Consider the following 21,055-nt stretch of genomic DNA (forward strand, 5'->3'; position numbering starts at 1 on the left):
ACATAAGTTTGTGTGTTTGCAAGACATTAAATAGATAAAAATAAAACATGCATTCAATAGTCAAATTAAATAATAATACATTTGTACTATTACTGGTAATTAACTATAATCTGATTTTAATTTACATTAGGATTTTAGATATAAACATATCTAACATCAAAGAGTTCTTGCAAAGCATTGTGGGCCCTGGATTGCATTTTAAGTTTTTGCTAATATTTAACACTGACAATCATAAAAATAAACATAACTGAAGACGAGAAAAGCACAAACATAACACATGTAACGTTAGTCTGAATTCTAATTTGTTTCAAGACCACAAAACAAAACGTTAAATCTGTCGTAGAAATCTAATCAATTTAACAAATGATATTGATTACACATCAGCATATTAGAAAAAGTGATCAGGCTCCAGCCAAGTCAAATTAGATATATAACTTACACTCTCGCGTTGTTAAAATATGTAACGTTATGCATGAATATTGAGTTGTTGAGGTTTTATAACGTTACTGTTGTAACGTTAGCTATTTGTTTGTAATTAACGCACACACAATATAATCTGAACTGACGGAGAGCGTTAACAAAAGCATTTATCTGCTTTAATTGCATCAAACTAGTATTTTCATAAATATAATAAATACAAAGCTCATTTACATACACTGTTCGTTATGGTGAGGTTGTTTTACATAAACAGCAGCTCTGACAGATCAGACAATAGCTGACTGGCTAATGCTAAAAACAATCTGACAGAAAAGCCGACGAAAATGTACTGAGACAAACGTTTTTCCTCATAATAACAGCCCCGTCGATCACTTGCAAATCGAGGAAGAATTAAAAAAATGCGTTAACTTACAGGAATAAAGGCAGTGAAGAGAATCACTATACAACTCTTCTTTCCTCTGAAAAACAGTTCCGGTTTAGATGCTGCGGCCCCGCCCACATGACGAATCACATGACACCACATGAATAATGAATCACCCTGAGCCACAGAGCAAACATTTGTATTAAACTGTAATGTAAGTGTAAAGGTTTGTGCAATTTCTGCTTTATTTAAAAAGTGTTAATCCCTACAAAAAACAGTGTCAACAGTGAAAACGCAGACTGATGATCTGAACTGTTGGTGTTTGCTGGAAAATTGTATTGTAGTTGTAATTATTGTATTACCTGTACTTACTTTTGTTTACAAATGATAATATGGACAAATAAGGATGTAAACAAGATAGATAGATAGATAGATAGATAGATAGATAGATGGATAGATGGATAGATAGATGGATAGATGGATAGATAGATACATTTTATATAATATAGTATTTCAACTACACGAAGTTCAACATCAAAGTCACCCTGTGAGGTCACATTTAGATTATGAACCATTTTCAATGCATATAGCGTTACTTCCACTTGTTCTGGGAAAGCGCCGCACCATAACAACACACAACAGAGACCACCCAAGCACCGTGCGCCATAATGCCCTCTCTTATCTCCTTAAATAGTGCACGGCAGAGATACTTTCCCTCAGATAAGGCCTTTAGGGCTCTTGGGAACGCCAATATTTCAATCATTCTGAACTAATCTGAGGAATCAAATCCAATTTGACTTTCCTGCGGCCTCAACACGCTGTGTTGCGTGTGACGGCACCACAGGGGATGTTCAGCAGTGTAAACACGTCATGTAGCCTCGGCTATTTTCTCAAGAGGGCCACCGCCAAAGATCCATCCAGCTAATTAACAGAGAAAATGTTAGTAAAATAAGATAACTCACTTAAGATCTACACTGTGTGTTTGTTCAGCTTACCCACTGTTAATGATGGATCTACATTCCTGATATGAGAGGGGCAATTACTACACCATGGGTCACAACACAGCAATAAGACTCAAACTAACCACAAACACCAGGCCTCTATGGTGGATGAACAACATTTATTTGTATTTTTATTTTTAAAAATTGTTTTAATTCACTTTTACACTCAGATGACACTGTGTGCACTTGATGGGGGCAGAAGAATGAAGTTAGTTTCTCTTCATCATTGTTCTTGCTTGAATGTGTTCGTCATTGTGTTCCCATGGGTCCTGAGCCAGCACAGGAAATGCTGTGAATAGACTTCCTATTACACACACACACACCTAAACATTACTCTCACAGAACACTGTTACTGTAATAACATTATTTTAAACTTTTGATGTCTTGATGAAGTGCACAGTGCATTGAACTGAATACGTTGCATTGATATAGATACGATTCCAAGGCACTAAAATGAATTATTATCATAATTAAATAATCAATTTGAAATAATTTAATGGGGAATTTTGTAAGACTTTCAGGTCTCTCTCTTTCCAGCCGAGCCAAAATGCACTTGGTTATGAGTATTTTTTATTTGTAAAGGGTATTTGCAATTGTATTTTTCTGTTTATAATTTCAGTTTACTGCAAAAAGACATTGCAGTTTAATACCATAAAGGTATAGGCTATTATTTGCGGATCCTGTGTTTGATGGACATTGCGATAACACCCTGAACACCTGAGGCCTGTTTTTACACATTTGTATTAATTGTAGGATATGTTACGTGCTAAGAAAACTATATTTTTTCAGTTAGAATAGATTGAAAAAGAGTGAATTTAAGTAAAAAAATTAAAGCATAACAATTATTTTAAGCCTTACGATATTCTATAGTGGCAAAATACACATATTATCATATACACACAATGAGAGTTCTACTTATAAAGTAGAAACGAACTGGTCTTTGTGGAACTGAACTACCCTTTGACTGTCCATTCCCGGACATGCTTATGCCAATGATGACCAGTTGGGGGAGCTACAGAAGCAGAGATCGCTGAGTCTCTCAGGAACTGAATCATGGTTCGCATGAACTTCATTTTCAGAAGACGTGCATAACCTGTTAACATGTAGAAAATATGAGTGAATGGTTTCTGTGTATCCGGAAATATCACACGGAAATGTGATAGCCTATACATTTGAGTAGGCTATTATTAACAAGATTATTTACAATTCTATAATTATAGGCTACAAGGCAAGCAGAGCTACAGTGGCTGTAGGCCTAACGTTACTAAATGTATGAGCTAGAGGTAGCTTAGCGTAAATAGTGTTTGAATTTGGCAGGACATTCTTCTAAACGTAGGATCTTTCTTTCCATTGATGTATAGGCCTACAAGTGTGTGCGAGTAATAATGAGCAAATAATTTAAAAAAGGTAATAGGTGCTCATTGTGCAATAAATGGGGTATCGGCAGAGGAAATGACATGTGTGAGAGAAAAATACATTGGGGTCAGTTTTAACGGGCTTTTGATCCTCTTAGAAAGGGTGGATGAAAGACATCCTGTAGGCTACTGCAGAGAAAGAAAGAAAAGAGGGGTCACACACACCATCCAGCTGTCTTACTGCTTCAACAAACTCACTCACATACTCTTACAAATGAAGGTTATTTATTGCCATCTATGATTGCACGAAGAACCGTCAACATCCATGGAACCTTTCCATCACACAAAAGGACCTTGTAGAGGAAAAAAGTTCTTCAGATTATTGTTATAAAAACGGTTCTTTTGAAAACATTTAGTAAAAGGCTACTTCATGTAGCTTCATCAACTTACAATATTATCATCTTAATATCAAGTGATAATATTCAAAGTTAACTTGACGATCTTCCAGAGCTGTAGAACACAGGATTTAAAAAAAAAGTTGAATGTCCATTGCAATATACATCAGGTCTCGAAGGATGACTTTTTTGTGTGCCAGATTGTGAAATTTGTGCAAGCATTTAGAATCTAAAATACCGAGCTACAAATTCTAGTGTTAAATGAACATTAACGTTTATTAATAATAATACTATGATTTATTTGTCTTCAAAGGAACTATAAAATGTTATTTAGTAGAATTCCATTGACTTTAGAGAGAGACAGAGAAAGAGAAGATGTTTATGATGATGAGAAGGAATCCATCACACACACTTTTTTTAGACCTTTATAAATCAGAAAAGAGCAAATATCAAGAGGATTTTTTTTTGCTCAGTGGAAAAAAATCCACTGATTAATAATACTGCTATAATATTGCTAAATAAATTATGCTATAAATATTATTAATCTAAACTATAACATTTAAACAATGTTAATTGTTTTGGGTGGCATAATAGATTATTACTGAAAAAAGTATTCGAAATGTTGTTTTTTAATTTGTAATATTGACACCTCAGCAAAGCTTTAGATAAATATTTGCTAACCAACTACATTGTCTGTACATGTGGCACCATTTCTCCCTCTCTTTTTCTCTCTGTCAGACTGAGATTTTATCTCCGCCCACTCTGTGTAAATCACTTAGTATTTTAATGCCAATATAAACCTGATTGATGTGTCATCAACCCACTCAAACCTCTCTCACATTCACTAGAGCAGAGACAACATCTGAACTTTGATTCACCTGCACGCACACACACACACACACACACACACACACACACACACACACACACACACACACACACACACACACACACACACAGGATGATAACCGAAAAGCCAACTGCATGGCATAAATAACTCTCCATGCATACAGTACAGAGGATGGAAATGACGTGACTCTTAGACGCTCTGTATCAAAGATGCCTGTGGTGCAGGTTATGGGAACATACAGCAGGACATGGAAATGCTTATGACACATTGTTCTCCAACTTTGTGTGTGTGACCTGAGGGAGAGCAGATAGGAACATTAATAATATAAGAGGAGGTGACAAAGGGGTTAACGGACTGAATGCAAATCAGGCCCGATGTAAAATGTGTGAACTAATGAACAAGTCGTGAACATGTGATGCTCTTATGTTGATATTATGACATTAACATTTCTGGTGAATTTTCTAAACATGCAGCATCAATGGATCCTGTAAATCCGGTTTATCATAATAAAACCCTGCTTTATTTCAGGTCAAATGGGGAAGTATAAATGAGAATGAAATCCAAAAAGTTCATATTTAATGTATGTGCTGATAGTCGTGGTTTATAAATGAGGTGTGTTATGCTGAACAGGAACTCTCTCTCTCTCTCTCTCTGTGTGTGTGTGTGTGTGTGCGTGCGTGTGTGCGTTCTCCCAGTGGGATGTAATAAAGGACAATGTGGGACTATGTAAATTGAGAATCAATCTTCTTCATTGCTTTAATTACCTTTAACTATTTTGCTCGTCCAGCAGGAAATGAAATAGTAGAAATTGCAAAGCATAATACGTTTCATAATAACAATAAGAACAGGATTGTTGGGGTAATGGAGTTCCAGGTATACATTAGTCACAGTAATGATTACCAGAGAATACTTAAAGCATAACTCACACACACAAACACATGCTACCTGCCTGTCTAAGGGACATATACCATTGACTTCAAAGGATAATTACTTACTAACCATACAGGAAGCTTTTCCAATGAGCCTGTGTTGCAGCAATTAGCATTTCAAAATTTTATTTTAACATTTATTTGAACATGATCATTTTCAAATTGTAACTTGAAATAAAATAAAGCCACATAAGAGACAATGACTCTAAAGTAGTTTTTTTATTTATTTAATTTTGCAGCCTTTAAAAATATTTACATTGCATGAATAAAAAACATCTATTACCATCAAATTATACAGATTTAGATTTTTAGAGGATATGATGACGAGTCTTCTTTTGTCTTAGTAAATGTCTTGAAAGCACTGCTTTCATATCTGTGTTTATATGTGTGTGTTTGTGTGTGGTCTGGTTGCTCTCCTGCTATAAGTTTGTTTACAAAAGTTCACATAAGATGGCTGTACAGAGCCCGCGGCCCACATTCCAACACTGTGTGTCATGCACGCAACAGCCTCTCTCTCTCTCTCTCTCTCTCTCTAATGCAGTTTAATTCACTCCCTCAAAATGCATGTCAGTTCAACTCAGTGCCACTCATTTCAAGTTCGTTCCACTTCAAAGACAGCATGATCAGCTGCGGCACAACAAACATCTGCACTCTTACTCAAACAAAAATTATTCATGGATTTGTGAAGGTCTTTTCGCTCTTTCTCACCCTATTCATTCTACCTTTCTTTCTCTTGCTTTTACTCACTCACTCTTTTTCTCCAACGCCTCATCAATAATTACAGGGAGCGTGGGCTGCTATGGCGTGTCTTAAAATGAATCGTTACTCATGAAACACGCATTTGAATGCAGAGATAAGATGTCTCTAACTGATATAAAGCTCCAACCCTTTGTTAGAGGTGTCTCACTCCATATCTGTCCTGGACTAACTGTCAACTTCAGGATTTCAATGACATGTCTGTTGTTCAAAACCCTGTTCTGCATGTAGACTGACAGTAAAAACCTGTTAACAGTAAGTTTCCTTATATGAATAACTGTAATAGATCTAACCTTGCATTTTACATTTCTGACACCTTTCATATTACCTTCTCATCTTGTGGAAAAGCTACACTCGGGTTTTATTTACAATTGGTTTACATTTTTTAATTACATTTTTAACCCAACATTTGGGGTTTGTCCATATTTGACCCAAAATTGGGTTGAAACAAGTGTATTATTAACCCAAAATTGGGTTTTTAGAGTGTATTACAACAGTACAAAGCTGATATTAGTGAAGGTTGGCATATTAACATTATATTATACGGTTAATGAAATGCATAAAATTTAAGATAAATCTATAAAACCTAAAATGTCACTACAGTGAATATGTATATCAATTTAAATAAAACTATTCCGCTGTCTCAGTGCTTCACAAATATTATTGTTATCTATTAATTTTCTAGACGGTTTTAAAATATTGAAATATACCATATGTATAATCTCTAGTCTTTACCATTATCATTATTTTGTAAAATTAGAAAACTGTACTAAATCCTTTAAATATTATATTATATTATTTTTGAGCTATGGTTAAAGGGTGTAATGTTGCTGAATCTAACTGTACCTCCAGTGTTTTCTTTCTGTCTGAGTCTGTAAAAGTAACCACAGTTTTAAATGAGGAAGTGTTTTCCCCGCTGGACATAATGATCTGACATCATTGCTTACTTGAGTTTTGATGAAAGTGATTACTGATGATTAACAGCATTGAAAGCTTCAATGAATCACAGTCCTGCGGTAAAGATCATGTCATTTTCAAGTCTAAATAACCTAGAACCATTCAAGGTGAATTGCACCTTCCGTGGAAAACAGTCTAAGAAGAGACAAATAAATAAAGCTGATAACAGTATATTGCACCTTCCGTTGAAAACAGTCTGAGAAGAGACATAATCAAATAATAAATCTTATGAAAAAGATTCAGCAACATCTAGTCCAAGCTAAACTATTTTGTTAACAATATAGCTTTATATTAACACATCTTTTTCATTAATATAATTATATATTAATAAAATATGACATTCATATTTAACATTTTTAATTTTTCTTTACTATTAAACCTTCATTTTAAATTTTAATATTACCTTCCAACCACATACAATGCATATCATATGACAAGCATGCATCATTTGCATGCAGTCTATCATTTCTTTTGTGTTTTTGATTAAGACACCATGCAGCAAATACAAGGAAGGCAGTGGATTATGCAGCAGTTCATAATCCTGAAATGTGAGTGTGAAAAGGAACGAGAAAGCGATAGAGAAGGAGAGTGAGGGGAGAGTGAATGTGTGTGTGTGTGTGGTGTGTGTGCGCGCGCGTGTGTGTGTGTGTGTGTGTGTGTGTGTGCGGCTGCTCCACCAAATCATCTGCCTTCAGGATTACACAGTAAGTTATTACCTAAACAGGAGCCGATCCCAGAAAGGAATAGATGTAGTGACAATAAACTTCCTGTAAATGCTCATTTCTGCATGTAAGCACAAACACACACATTAAGCCATCCTGCCACCCAGCTCCATAAACATGTGCCCACCAAATCAAACTGCACCTGACAAAACAATTCTTTCGAAAAGCCAAAATCAAATTTGTGCTTTTGTGGTGTGATCATTGTTGCCGACGTGTCTGGACATCGGTCAGTTGACAACAATGTATTTAAAGTAGTAAGAATGATATTGTTGAGGTATAATTTGTATATAATCTCCACTTATCAATCACTGCCACCCTACCTATTGTCTAAAACGAATGTACCATGAGTCCAACGGGGCAGAGAATGGGGGTAAAGCACTGCTGGCACTGTTGTGACTGGCGAAACGGCGTTAACCATGAATTAAGGAACGAATAAATGAATTTATTCTCATTTCTGTGAAAGAATACCTGGTTTCATAGATGCTTTCTGTGTCTGAGCTGAACATAAATGTCATTTAGACCTCTGGGGTTAAGATCAGTCTGGTTGGAGGTGAATAAGGCCATTTATAACCTTTGGGTTTAGATAGACGTGAGACCTTTAGAATGGAGAACAGGTTAATATGACTGTGTTTACAGCGGTGGAAATATTAAGTGCGCAATTAATCAACTAATCAACTAATAAAAGGATTAATCTGACAAAAGTGTGATGAAGAAGAGAAATAAACAGGGCACAAAAACACACCCATCTTCAGTCTGACTTGTAAACATCTAGAGATTAACTGAAAGCCAAATAAATCGAAAGTCAATTAAGTAACATTTTGACTAGAAGGCTTTAAAATTACTTTTAAAGTGATTTTTTAAGAAAATAGGTTTAACCAAGATTGGTTTATTAGTCTGCCCTTTGGTAATAAATATATAAATCATACAAAGAAATCAAAATCAATTCAACACCCGTATCCTTATCTCTCATTACCCTAATCAGCATGTTTACATAACTTTACAAGCGCACTGCTATATGTGTGTGTTTATCTTTCCCTCTGATTAGCTGCATTTATACAGGACTTTGAATAATAACCATTGACTTCATGGTGAAGCTTTAGGCACTGGAGATGAATGGTAGCCAGTGGCCAGCTGACTGATAATAAAACCAGTCAGGGCTTGTGTCTGTCAGGCCATGTTTGCGTAGTGATGTGTGCGTATGGCGTATGTGTCTATTACAGGAAAGCTTTGTGCATGAGAGTCTTATTTTTCTCAGTAATCTTCATGATTCATGTTTCTTTTTTGGCCTTGAACTTCAGTTCTGATGTCATAAAAAAATCTAGTCAGAAGTCATTAAACGGTTATAAAAACTGTTATGGTAGTGGATGGAATATGTAAATAAACACTGAGAATCATCACAAGTATTCAGACAAGAAATGTCCTTGTACGTCATAAACTCCTTTATAACTTATCATGTAGTGTTACATACGTGCTGAATTATTGTAGAGGTGGCTATTTTTAAACATCATCGAAACAATGCTTTCTGAAAATGTTTATGTCTGTCTATCTGATGTTCAAAATGTACCATGACTATATGTCGAAGAGCACATAAGCATTTCACTTTTTTTCTAAAACCACATAAAATACTCCAACATCAATATAATACAATACAATACTTCTACAATACATAAAAATGCATTTTGAAGAGCTGACTTGAGAATTAATGTTCTGCAACATGAAAATGACACACACACAAAAAAAATGAAAATGACACACACAAAAAAAATTGTGCAATTAGAAGATTTGGCAAACATGAATTCAAACATGGATTTTATCAGTAATTTCTGCTTGAGGGGCTTAAACAGAAAAAGAGGAGGACAGAAATGATTGAAAACTTCTCTCTTTAATACCCTCCTGTAATCCTTTAAAAGACAACAAGCAGGAATGACGTGATAAAACGATAGCTTTGTAAATGCTCAAGGACACAAGCACTGTTTCAAGGGTTGCCAGCAAATTTACACATACAACGATTATAATAATGAGAAAAGCACTTTAAGAGAAAAAAAAAAACTAAGAAATGGCACTTAATATGTAAAATGACCATAACAAACAAGAATATTATTGATTTGGAGGCACTAAAATGGCTTATGATACTGTATGCTGTCATAAATAAGGCCTGATGTTGGTGAACTGGTGGTTAAAGGAATCTATCGATTGATCTATCTATCTGGGCTTGGACAAAACTGAAAAACTGGCCAATAAAGTGTTGGAGGTTTCACACATTTATATGCGGAGTCTGGTGGCCAATCTTCACTGATTTTACATTCCATCAGTGAGAGCAGAGTGTGAAGGTTGAAGGTCTCGCTGGCTCATCTGTGACCAGGACAGTCATCGTGGTGTATGGAGAGCTATGCTAGCAGGGTAATGTCGGCATACCACCATGTACAACTATAACCACATCCAACAGGTGTAACTGTCGACGTAAAAGGAAGATGTCTGAAAAGGATGTTCAGGTTGTATCCAAAAAACATAAAACCAATGTTTTATTTAAAACCATTGGTTAAAGTGCAATTGGTTAAAGTGTAAAACCAATTAAATGTGCACTTCGTCTCTCTTGTTTCCACCAAAAACGTTCACCGGGAGCTCCACAGAGTCAATACTCATGGTTGGGCTGCTAGAGCCAAACCTTTGGTCACTCGTGCCAATGCCAAATATCTGTTTCTTGTGCTATGAAAGGGAGTCCCAGGAATCTGGTGTTCCTGTAACTGGGATGGCAGGATCATGAGGCCGTTATCTGATAATCTACGTAACTTTGCACAGGTGTGTTATTAACCAAATATACTCCTCTCACCCACTGATACAGCGATGAAATGGAAAGATTTTGAAAGGCTGATGAGACACTGTGTGTGTGTGTGTGTGTGTGTGTTTCAGCCTTATCATCAAAAGTGTTTCAATGTCAATGCCTCTCTAATTAATCACAGTTAAACAAATGAACTGTCTCACACAAATACGCCCACGTGCACATGGGTAGTGCAGACAGACTATTTAAAATCACATCAGGCAGTCAAAGCTTTCTTTCAAGGGTAATAAACAGGCGTCTGCCATAGCAACACGGTAATGTTGCATTAAACATTACGTTGCAGTTGATATTTTACGTTATCGGGTTACATTTAGCCACATTCCTCGGCACTCACAGCACACATATACGCAAACACACCTGGGCCACACCTACACACATCAACAGGGCCAACAACAACCACTTCAAAAAAAGAAGTAGTAAGTAGAGAAACGATGGAAAAAGAGAAAAGAGATGTTTGCAGGTGGATTGCCTCCGCGAGAGCTCTCTGTCAGAATACAACCTCAAAACAGCATCCATTTATGACTCCATGCTGTTTGATGTAGGTGTGTAAGTCTTTTTGTAAAGAGTGGAGCAAAGAAAGGAGAAGCGAATGAAAGAGAGAGAGAGAGAGAGAGAGAGTGATAAACAGCACAGAGAGGTGCAGGGCAATGTTCAAGAGCACATATCATCTGTTAACCTGCGCTGAACAAAGAGAGGTTTACACTGCCGAGGAATTCAAAGAACTTTTGGCAGAGAAAGAACAAGACAATAGCGGCCCCGTCGAGAGCGAGACTCACTCTAAATCTGCCACATTGTGTTTCTGGCTTTGATCTCTTCAAACTTGCCTGCATGTGTAAGGTTTTGCTCTTTAAATACATTAAGACCTCAGACGCAGTTGGGGTATTTGCCCAAAGATTAGTTTACTTAAAAACAGAGAGACAGAAACCGCCCGAGTCAAAAAGCCCAACCGAACGACTAATCTGCCATTCAGAAGACTATCGCTGCATTACAACAAGACTGTGTGTGTGTGTGTGTGTGTGTGTGTATGTGTATGTGTGTGTGTGTGTGTGTGTGTGTGTGTGTGTGTGTTACGTGCACGCGCGTGTGTGTCTGTGGTAAAACATCAGGTTCAAAGGACTTCGGCTCATAAAGCAGTCAAGGCCTTTTGTGTTAATACTTTATTCTGTAACAGCATTTCATCCTGGAGCAGCCAAAATATACAAATGTAACAATTTGGAGTTAAGCATGACAAGAAAGAAGTGTGTGTGTGCACGTGTGTGTGGATGTGGATCTGAAGAGGTTTACGTTACTGGGTATAAGCTTGTATTTTCCCAAAACATATTTAGAATAGTCACTTCAGTGTTTAACCCAAGTACGAACATCAACAAACAAACAAAAAGCCAGGAAAAAATGCTTTGCTTGACTGTTCACACAAAGACTGAAGAAAAGTTTAGTCTGTTCCCTTAAAATTCATTCAGCCACCTCTGAGTCTATAGGTCATGTAATGTCACATTCAGCATCATTTCAGCATAAGATAATATCTCGGACTAAAACAATAATTCATCTTTTTAAAATGACATTGTTTGTATAATTCTCATGCTCTAATCTTTACAGGTAATCAGTTAATGTGTTATAACCACCAAGGCTTAGTTTATTTAAAAAATTATAATAATAATAATAATTATAATAATTATATAAATATATATATAGTATAGTATTACAATTTAAACGTTATTATTTATTCCTGTGATGGCAAAGCTGAATTTTTAGCATCATTAATCCAGTCTTTAGTGTCACATGATCCTTCAGAAATTATTCTAATACGCTGATTTGCCACTGAAGAAACATTCCTTATTATTGTGAATGTTGAAAACAATATATTTTTTTACAGGATTCTCTGATAAATAGAAAGCTAAAAAAAACAGCATTTATTTGAAAAACAATTCTTTGTAACATAATAAATGTTACTGTCACTTTTGATCAATTTAATACCGACCCAAATTTTTTAACTGTAGTCTATCAGTAATAATGTTCAATGTTCAAGTACTGTCCATTGATGTAGGCTACCAAATAACCACATGCACAGTTTATCAGAGTTGAATCTGTCCGACAACCATTTGTGTCATTGGGAGACGTATTGAGAAGTGAAAGTCCAGAATACTGTCATGGTGGACAATTTATTGAGGCAACAGTTTGGCTAGAGACATGAGTCACACCTGACAGGGGTCTGCGACCCGAAACGTTGCCACAGCAAACTGGAAATTACAAGTTAGTGTACTGTACTGTTTAAATCATCAGTCTCGATCTTTAACAATTACCTAAATGAGGCCTTCAGGGATTGTTTTACTAATGAGAGGATCTGATGTGCGGATAAACATCAACACGTTATTTTGTGTTTGGTGAGCATGTCAAAGAGCTAAATGTCTTGAGGAAAGGTCAAGATAACTTAAAAAGTGACAGGGCAGGGGTGACATCTTCAGTCAAAAATTTCAATCAGCAACATCTTGAACAAGACAGCACATAGAGAGACACTCTGAGATCTGTCATCATGTCTTTGGGGTGTGGAAGAGAAACCCTGGGGTTCAGACACACTCACCTCACTGCAGTGCAGACACATATATCCAAGAATCTCAGGAAGATGTTTCAGACTTGATCTCTCACCTGGAACGTGGAGAAGGTAAAAAAATAAAAATAAAATAAAATAAAATTAAAATAAAGAGCTCATCAGATAATCCCATAATTTTAGTATGTATATTTGGCATGAAATACAAACAAGCAAATCAGGCAAACATCCTTTTGACGACCCTGTTATTTTCACATATTCTACGGTGGCAAATGCTTGATTGGAAAAGATAGGGTACAGTTCAATGGAAAATAGGTTTAGAGCTAGAAATGACAGTGTGTGTTTTTTTATAGTATCAAAAAAAGGGATATGCCTCTTTGATCAGGATCTTTTTAATTTAGGCATATTATTAAATAGTTAATAGAAATAGATTATTATAAAATCCAGAAATTCAAATGAGGTGTATGCGTTAAGTAGCCTATGCATTAAAAATTGTCCAACTCATTGTTTAAAAATCCCTCTACTAACACTTTTAGCAAATGTAAAACGCCAACTGTTACTTTTATAGCCTACGCAAATTATGATTGCAGGGACAGATTATCGATTGATAAAGACTCATTTTCGTGGAGCTCCTTGGATAATATGTTATTCACTTCAAAACACTTTTACCATATTGCATGATTACAAATTGGCCTACCTTTTAATGTTTCCATCATATCCAGCTCCATGGCAACTGTTTTTCCGACGACGTATAAGTTACTGTAGTAACTTGCTCAGTACAGCTCTCGGTAACACAGCTTTGGGAACATTCGATGCGCTCAAGAGTCCTGTAAAAAGGTATAACGGCATGGTTGCTTCAGCGAAGATATATCACATTCGTTAACACTTTTGGGTAACGTTAGTCAGGGAGAACATTCTTTTTTAATCTCAAAAGAGATAAATTCCGCTCACCGGACATTTAATTTCCGAACTCCCGCAATAACCTACCTGAAAATTTAAGATTTTTCCACTCACTGAACATTGACCTTTTCCGGTAATATATTAATATATATATTAATATTAATATATATATTAATATATCTATGCATATATTTACCATATAGGCCTAGATGTCGCCTTCGCTGTATTTGATATCCCACAATCCTGTGCGTTCCATTCCGTGACAAGAAAGATGGCGCCTAGTTGTGGTTGGCCGTTAGTTTCATAGATTAGTTTGCGTCTATGCGTAAATGTCACTTTTTAAATGTGGCATTTCAAAAATCATTTTGTGTAAATGCATAAAATATCACGTTTGATGTAATTTCTTGTGAGAAATCACTATTTTATAGTTTAAATATTTGCTTGGTTTGTTATGACTAAAGCTCACTCTATTTCGCTGTAGATCATTAAACCGTTATGCTGCCTCAAAAATCATCACTTTCGGGATGTAGGATACCAAACGCTGCCTGCAGAGTCATTGCCTGATAGGTCAGCGAGGCAACAGGTCCGCTGCCTAACTTTACGGAAGCAGCCACAGGTAAGAATACTTTTTTCCACTTTTTTTTTTTTTTTTTTTTTTTACAATTGGTTAGGATTATGTTTCACATTGGCGTACTTCGCAGTCTCATTCAGCAATACAAAACAAATAGGGCCTAGGCCTATATACACACAAACACACAATTACATTTCTGAACGTGACAAGTTTCTGACATTTGTCTTGAGAAGAAGCATGCATTTGAAGTCTTTTGATCCCTCAAAGTATTTCTTTATTTCTAATAGGGATTTAGAGATTTTCATTAATATTCAGAGTTTTCTTAAGAAGGTCCAGCCTCTTCAATCATATTTCTTCACTGATCTTCAAATGAGAGCCTGATTGTTGTCTTAGATGTTTGTTTATTTTATGTGGAAGAATATCACAGTAAACAACTGCAGTGCTATGAAAAATAAGCAGGATGAATCCAGATATATTGGACCACTTTTTTTTGGAAAACACACTTTTTTTTATACAGTAGCCTATATATGCATTGTACATATAGATTAGATTTTTATTATTTACACTTAGTTCATATATATTTTTTAAACATACATTTTGCAATGTGCACAGTAACCAATCCCAAAACCTTGTGGGTAAATATCTTTTGTGGCAGTCATTGAAACTACAGAAATCAACAAGAGTTTCAGTCTGAAAGAGCGAACAATTAGAGAAGTGGATCTCAACCTTATTGTCCACAACAATATTTGAAGGCCCTTCCCACTCACAATTTCTACCCAATAAAATATTTTAGAGCTTAGCATAACTAGAAAGATGTATATTCATTATAAAAAAATAACCAAATACTAAGGAAGATCTAGATTTTTATCTAGATATTTTAGCTTATTTTAATGCTTGTTTTGTCTTATTTTCAATAATCTTGAGGCCCCCTTGGAAGTTTGTTGAGGCCCCCTAGTGGGCCCCGCCCCCTGGTTCAGAACCACCGAGAGAGAGAGCTCTGATTTATTTATTTTAGACTCAGTCTGTTTATAAATGAATACATTTCACTGCTATACTTTAGACCAGATGAGAAGAGAATCTTGGTGTTTTTGTGCATATATCTGGCCTATATCTGAGCCTTTTGTACATGTGCAAATGTTGTTCTCTCTGCAGAATCTACAGGCCACCTAGGAGTTTTGTTTATGGTAGCACGCGCCAGGGCTGCCGGAACTCAGCGCGAGCCCTGCTTGAATTTGTTTAGATGAAGAGGGAATGGAGTGCCTTGTAAGAGGGGTCTGAGAGGGAGAGCATTAAATTGAAAACATAATTATCTGACACAGTGTGCAAGTCCTTGTAAAAGGCACACAAAAATTACTATTTCAAGTTTTTTTTAAAGTGCATGAGAGGGAATGTTGTTTTTTTTCCTGCATGAGATGTTTGGAAATTCTGGAGAAAGATTAATCATGGTTTGATTGCTTGATCAACAATGCTACTATAAACCATTGTGACTTCTCTGAGGGTTTCGTGCGACGCCCTTTTGTTCGTCCCTGTGTGCTGTGAAGTGTGTTTGTAAAACAACCTAAATAGTTCTCGCGCAACCACGGAGATTGCAATCTCGCTCCAGGCGTGAAGGTTCTCCTGAGCGGCTCCTCTTGAGAGCTGGATGGCTTTTCTCCACTGCAAAAGTCAGCATATCTTGACTGGTAAAAAAGCCCACAGCGGAGAGGCAAGCCGATATAGTGCCATCTCTGCTTGTTTTCCGAAAAAAAATTAATTGATCATTGTGTGGTTAGACGTCGTAAGAGTTCAATTAAGTAGGGTTGTCTTGACCTAGGCGTGTATCTGTGTATGTCTGAGGGAGAGTGAATGAATAAAAATGAGTTAAAGAACAAAAGAAAGAAAGTGATAGAAGTGTTTCAACAGGTGTAACTGCTTGGTAACCATCTTCTTTACTCAAAATATTACTCTGGAAAAGACTTACACCACAGGAACATCCGTTATGTAAGTTACTAGGTTATAAAAGGTTTTCTTATTAATGACAACAAGTTAAACAAGTTAGCATATTAGAATTATCTCTGTTGGATCATAATGACAATGGAGTAATGGCTGATGAAGATTCAACTTTGCAGGATTAACCGGAATCAAAATACTTTTTAAAATAAATTAAAAGATGATAATATCACAATATACAGTTTTTTTGTGTGTATTTTTGCAGCCTGTGAGAGCATAAGAAACTTTTTAAAAAACATCAGAAATCTTGCCGGCTCCAAACTTTTGACGGTGTGCAGGGGGAGACCGGGGACAGTTGCAACACTTTGCATTTGTTACTCAGAGATGGTTTGGATTAGACAAACCAATTGTTTATACAATAAACCTACATCTGTCTGTTAATAGTCTACACCATTTAAAGATAATTACAGAATCTACATCTTTCACAATTTGCATTTGAATGTAAGGAGTCAGTTGCAACTGACCGGCCCGGGGACGGTTGCAACATTGTTTGGGGATATTACAAATGTTACAATGTTACAAATACAATATATTAAAATATATGTCAATGTTAGCAAAATTATTATTATCAAAAATGTAAGTTATAATAATATTACAGTGTTATTTATTCATCAGCTTTGATTAGATAACAATTATACATTTGTCTAGATGAGTAGGCCTTATGTGCAGATGTCAAATATTAACTGCCTTATAAATAATATTACATCCAACTGAGCATGTGCAGTGTGAGTGTCATCACTCTAGCTTGTTTCTGATTGGAGAAAAATGACATGTTGCAACCATCCCCTGTTGCAATGTCCCCGGTCTCCCCCTACATATAACAAACTGTTCCCATAATGAGGGAAATTAGCACACATTTATGGATATATCAGACTCCATAAAAATAAAAAAATACCATAACCTGATAATTATAAAAAATATAAATGTAGGCTACTTTACAAAAAAGTTTGTAACTTGAAAAAATCTGCCGGTAAGGTATGACATATTACACTTCAAAATTAAATATCGTAGTCTTCATAGTTATGCAGTTGTTTCTCAAGTGAATTGATCTTGTTTGAACCAGGTTTTTAAATTTGCTGGGCACTCAGTTACCAGCCAAACAGAGGCTACTGTTAGAGGCTTCAGTGACATCCAAAAGATAAACGTGTGTTATAAAGCCCAACCGGCCACCACACTAACTTTATCCAAGGAAATTCCTTTAAATGGTACCCACAAAAGTAGCAATGTCATGAGTTTCATGCTTGCACACTGGGTCACAAAGTACCTAAAACTAAAGACAGATCCCAAGGGGGCACGACCAGCTGTGTTCCTTCAGTCACGTGAATAATGCAAGTGACCTAGGGTTGTAACGGTACATGTATTCGTCCCGAACCGCCACAATATGGACGTCACGGTTCGGTGCATACAGTCAGATGATGAATGCAGTCAGTCACAGGCGATCCACACTCCGATCCAGAAGGGGGCGCGCACGTTAATGCAACAATGTTTGATAACCGCCACAACAGGAAAAAAGAGCAGAGGAAGAAGAGACGATCTATGCAGTTTGCACCAACCCAAAACAAGAGTTCAGATGGCACGCAAAACCTTGCTAGTAGCCTATATGCAGTTTCGATTAAATGTTGTGACGCACTCCATAAACTTCACAGAAAGGAAACTGGGATGGCAGAAAGCGGCATCCTGTTTGTTTTCTTTATTTTACAAAAGCACTATGTTTAGTTTTTATTGCATGTACACAAATAAAAATAAACCCTTAACAGTTTTGAATGATCTCGTCTTACTCTTATCTGTATGACCGTAAATGACAGAGTATTTTAAGTGGGTATAAAGTATAAAGAGTATAAAGAGCTAATAAAAAGTTGTTAATGCTGTTATAATGATACAAATAATTTTGGCATTGTGCCGATTCGTGATGTTAAAGTCTCGCAACAGTCCAGTGATGAGTCAGTGTCCTGGAAATGGGAAGCCTCAGGTGCTGCTTCACTCGCTGGTTCCTCGTGGAAAGATGAGGCTCAGATGTAGATGCCACTTTTTCTCCTTCTCGCTCATCTTTTCGTGATTTCTTGAAAAAGCTTGATATTAAACTTTGTGCATCCGCCATTGTCATGTAAATCACATGTAAATGAGGGGGGACTTGGCCCACTCATGCAAACACATATTAAACAACATCTTCCAGATGTGCTAATCACCGGAGCTAGGCAGAAAAAGAAGACAGGAGAGCAAAAGCAAATCTCTGCACAAGTTATATTTGTATTATTCTATTTATTTTGTACTTTTATAACACAAGAGATGGTTTTCAGTTTTGTAGCTGATTGAGACCAAACACCTTTTTCTTTTTATCAGCCCTACAAAAAAAAAAACATGACCTATGCAAGAGAGCATTCTGCTTAGTGCTTAATACAATAATGAGGCTGTATTGTACCAACTACCTCAGGGGGGACTGTCGCTACTCTGTAAAAAATTTTTTGGTTTAACGTAAAAAAGCAAGTTACCTGGTTACCTTAAAATGTTGAGTTCGTTGTAATAAAAAATTTGAGTTAATACAATGAAGAGGAATGGTTTAATAAACAAAAACTCAAAATAGTATGTTATCGAAGTTGATTTGACAAAAGATAAAAGTTGTGATAATATTTTTTTACAGATGGAACAAACTGTAATTTGCACTACTGTCTGTTCAAAATAAATAAAAAGAAACCTATAGCATTGGGGATTTGTTGCTTCTTCTGTTGTACCAAACTCGTGTCGAACTGTGACCCAAAAACCAAGATACACACCGAACCGTGACTTCTGTGTACCATTACACCCCTAAAGTGACCTATAGTGAAGATGAAATTAGTGTTTACAAACATATGCTTGGCATTGATACTTCTGTGTTCAGGTATCCTGCTTTAGTTTAGTGCTGTGGTAAAAGCTGTGTGAGGGCTGATGTGTCTGGTAGGCAGGTCACCATGAATATGTGGTCTTTCAGGCATGAATAAAGGTGCCTTCAGTGTGTGAGACAGAGCCAAATCCCAGAGTTGTATCAAGTGGGGTAGCTGACTGGGGTTTAATATCTTGTGACACACTGAACAGAAGTAATATATAAGAATCTCCAAGTGCCCAACCAAAGGGAACACTAATCACAATAGTGACTTCAAACAAAACCATTTTTGGGAAACATAATCAAATAATGAAGTCAATTTCTGTAATGTTCTCTCAAAAATTCAGCCGTATTGATGATCTAACAACATTCTGACTTTGGAAACGCAATGAGTGAAACTAAAGAGAAAGGTAACTGCAGGAGTGGGGGAAATTTGTGAAAATTCTTTTAAGATTTCCCTACTTCACAAACTCCTTTTTAGCTTGACAAAATGGTACTCGCACAAATCAGTTTATCTAACCAGGGTTTTCTGAATAACATAGTAACGTAGTAAAGTCAACAAAAAAGTGTCAAGACGCACTACAGTGCAGAACAGGTGACAAAACATTTTCTGTTGGCATTTGATTGCATTATCTAGTCTCACCTTTAGCTGAACTGTTTTGTGTAATGAAGTGTTGACATGAGCCAAGAATTCCACCATCACTTTTTCTCTTCTCCACACGCACACAAACACATGCTCATACACACTCACAGACTATACAAAAATGTTTTTACTTGCATAACAAGGCTCAAGAAGACCCTGGTTTGAGTCTGGCCTGGGTCATGTCCTGATCCCATTCCTCTTTTCCTGTCTACATGCACTCCAATGTTCTATAACATAAAAGTATATACAAAATTAAAGAGGCCATATATAGATAATAAATAAAAGTGTGTGTGTGTGTGTATCAACTTCCTGCTGTAAACACCCTCCGTCCACCAAGGTATTGGACTGACTAGCGGGACTAGTGACCCCCTTCTAACCCGCTGCAAAACACTGCCGGTAAAACTTGTTCTTTAGACAAAAGTAAAGTGTACACAAAAGGAATGGAAAAATTATTCATAAAGAGCAGTTATCTTGCACTTACTTTATCATTCATGGTGATTATTTTCAGCTGTGTGTGTGTGTGTGTGTGTGTGTGTGTGTGTGTGTGTGTGTGTGTGTGTGTGTGTGTGTGTGTGTGTGTGTGTGTGTGTGTGTGTGTGTGTGTGTGTGTTAATGGATCGATGTTGAATTACCCTGTTATTTCTGTAATCTGTATCTGGAGATCCGTTTGCTCCAATGTTACTTCCTCTGATTAATAACCCAGACAAATATAAATGAGTAACACTGGATCAATACAGGATTATATTGACCAACAATAGCATCTGCCACTTTATTGAGTGTACTTCAAGGGATAGTTCAACCAAGAAAATGAAAACTCATCATTCACTCATCTTTATTTGGTGTTCCAAACCTGTATGACTTTATTTCTTCTTTTTTTACTATTTAATAACTGTTTTTTGTTCATACAATTAAAATCAATGGGGCCCAAAACAACAATGGTTGGATCCCAA

General features: G+C 36.4%; 1 protein-coding gene across 3 annotated transcripts in view; it reads right to left on the reverse strand.

Moving 5' to 3' along the window:
- Window positions 1–14,348, reverse strand: part of exoc2 (exocyst complex component 2) — a 39,207-nt gene extending 24,859 nt beyond the window's left edge. The window contains exons 1-2 of one of the 3 annotated variants that reach the window (XM_079584896.1): window positions 14,242–14,348; window positions 13,179–13,243 (exon numbers count right to left, since the gene is read on the reverse strand). The gene's annotated coding sequence lies outside the window, so the exon portion shown is untranslated. Of the gene's footprint in view, window positions 1–850; window positions 977–13,178; window positions 13,244–13,842; window positions 13,858–14,241 lie in introns of those variants that run through there. The other 2 variants (XM_079584897.1, XM_079584895.1) reach the window with 2 other exon arrangements.
- Between the last annotated feature and the right edge of the window lie 6,707 nt (window positions 14,349–21,055).

Source organism: Phoxinus phoxinus (assembly GCF_949152265.1).
Source record: "Phoxinus phoxinus genome assembly, chromosome: 16".
In the NCBI taxonomy this organism is placed as follows: domain Eukaryota; kingdom Metazoa; phylum Chordata; class Actinopteri; order Cypriniformes; family Leuciscidae; genus Phoxinus; species Phoxinus phoxinus.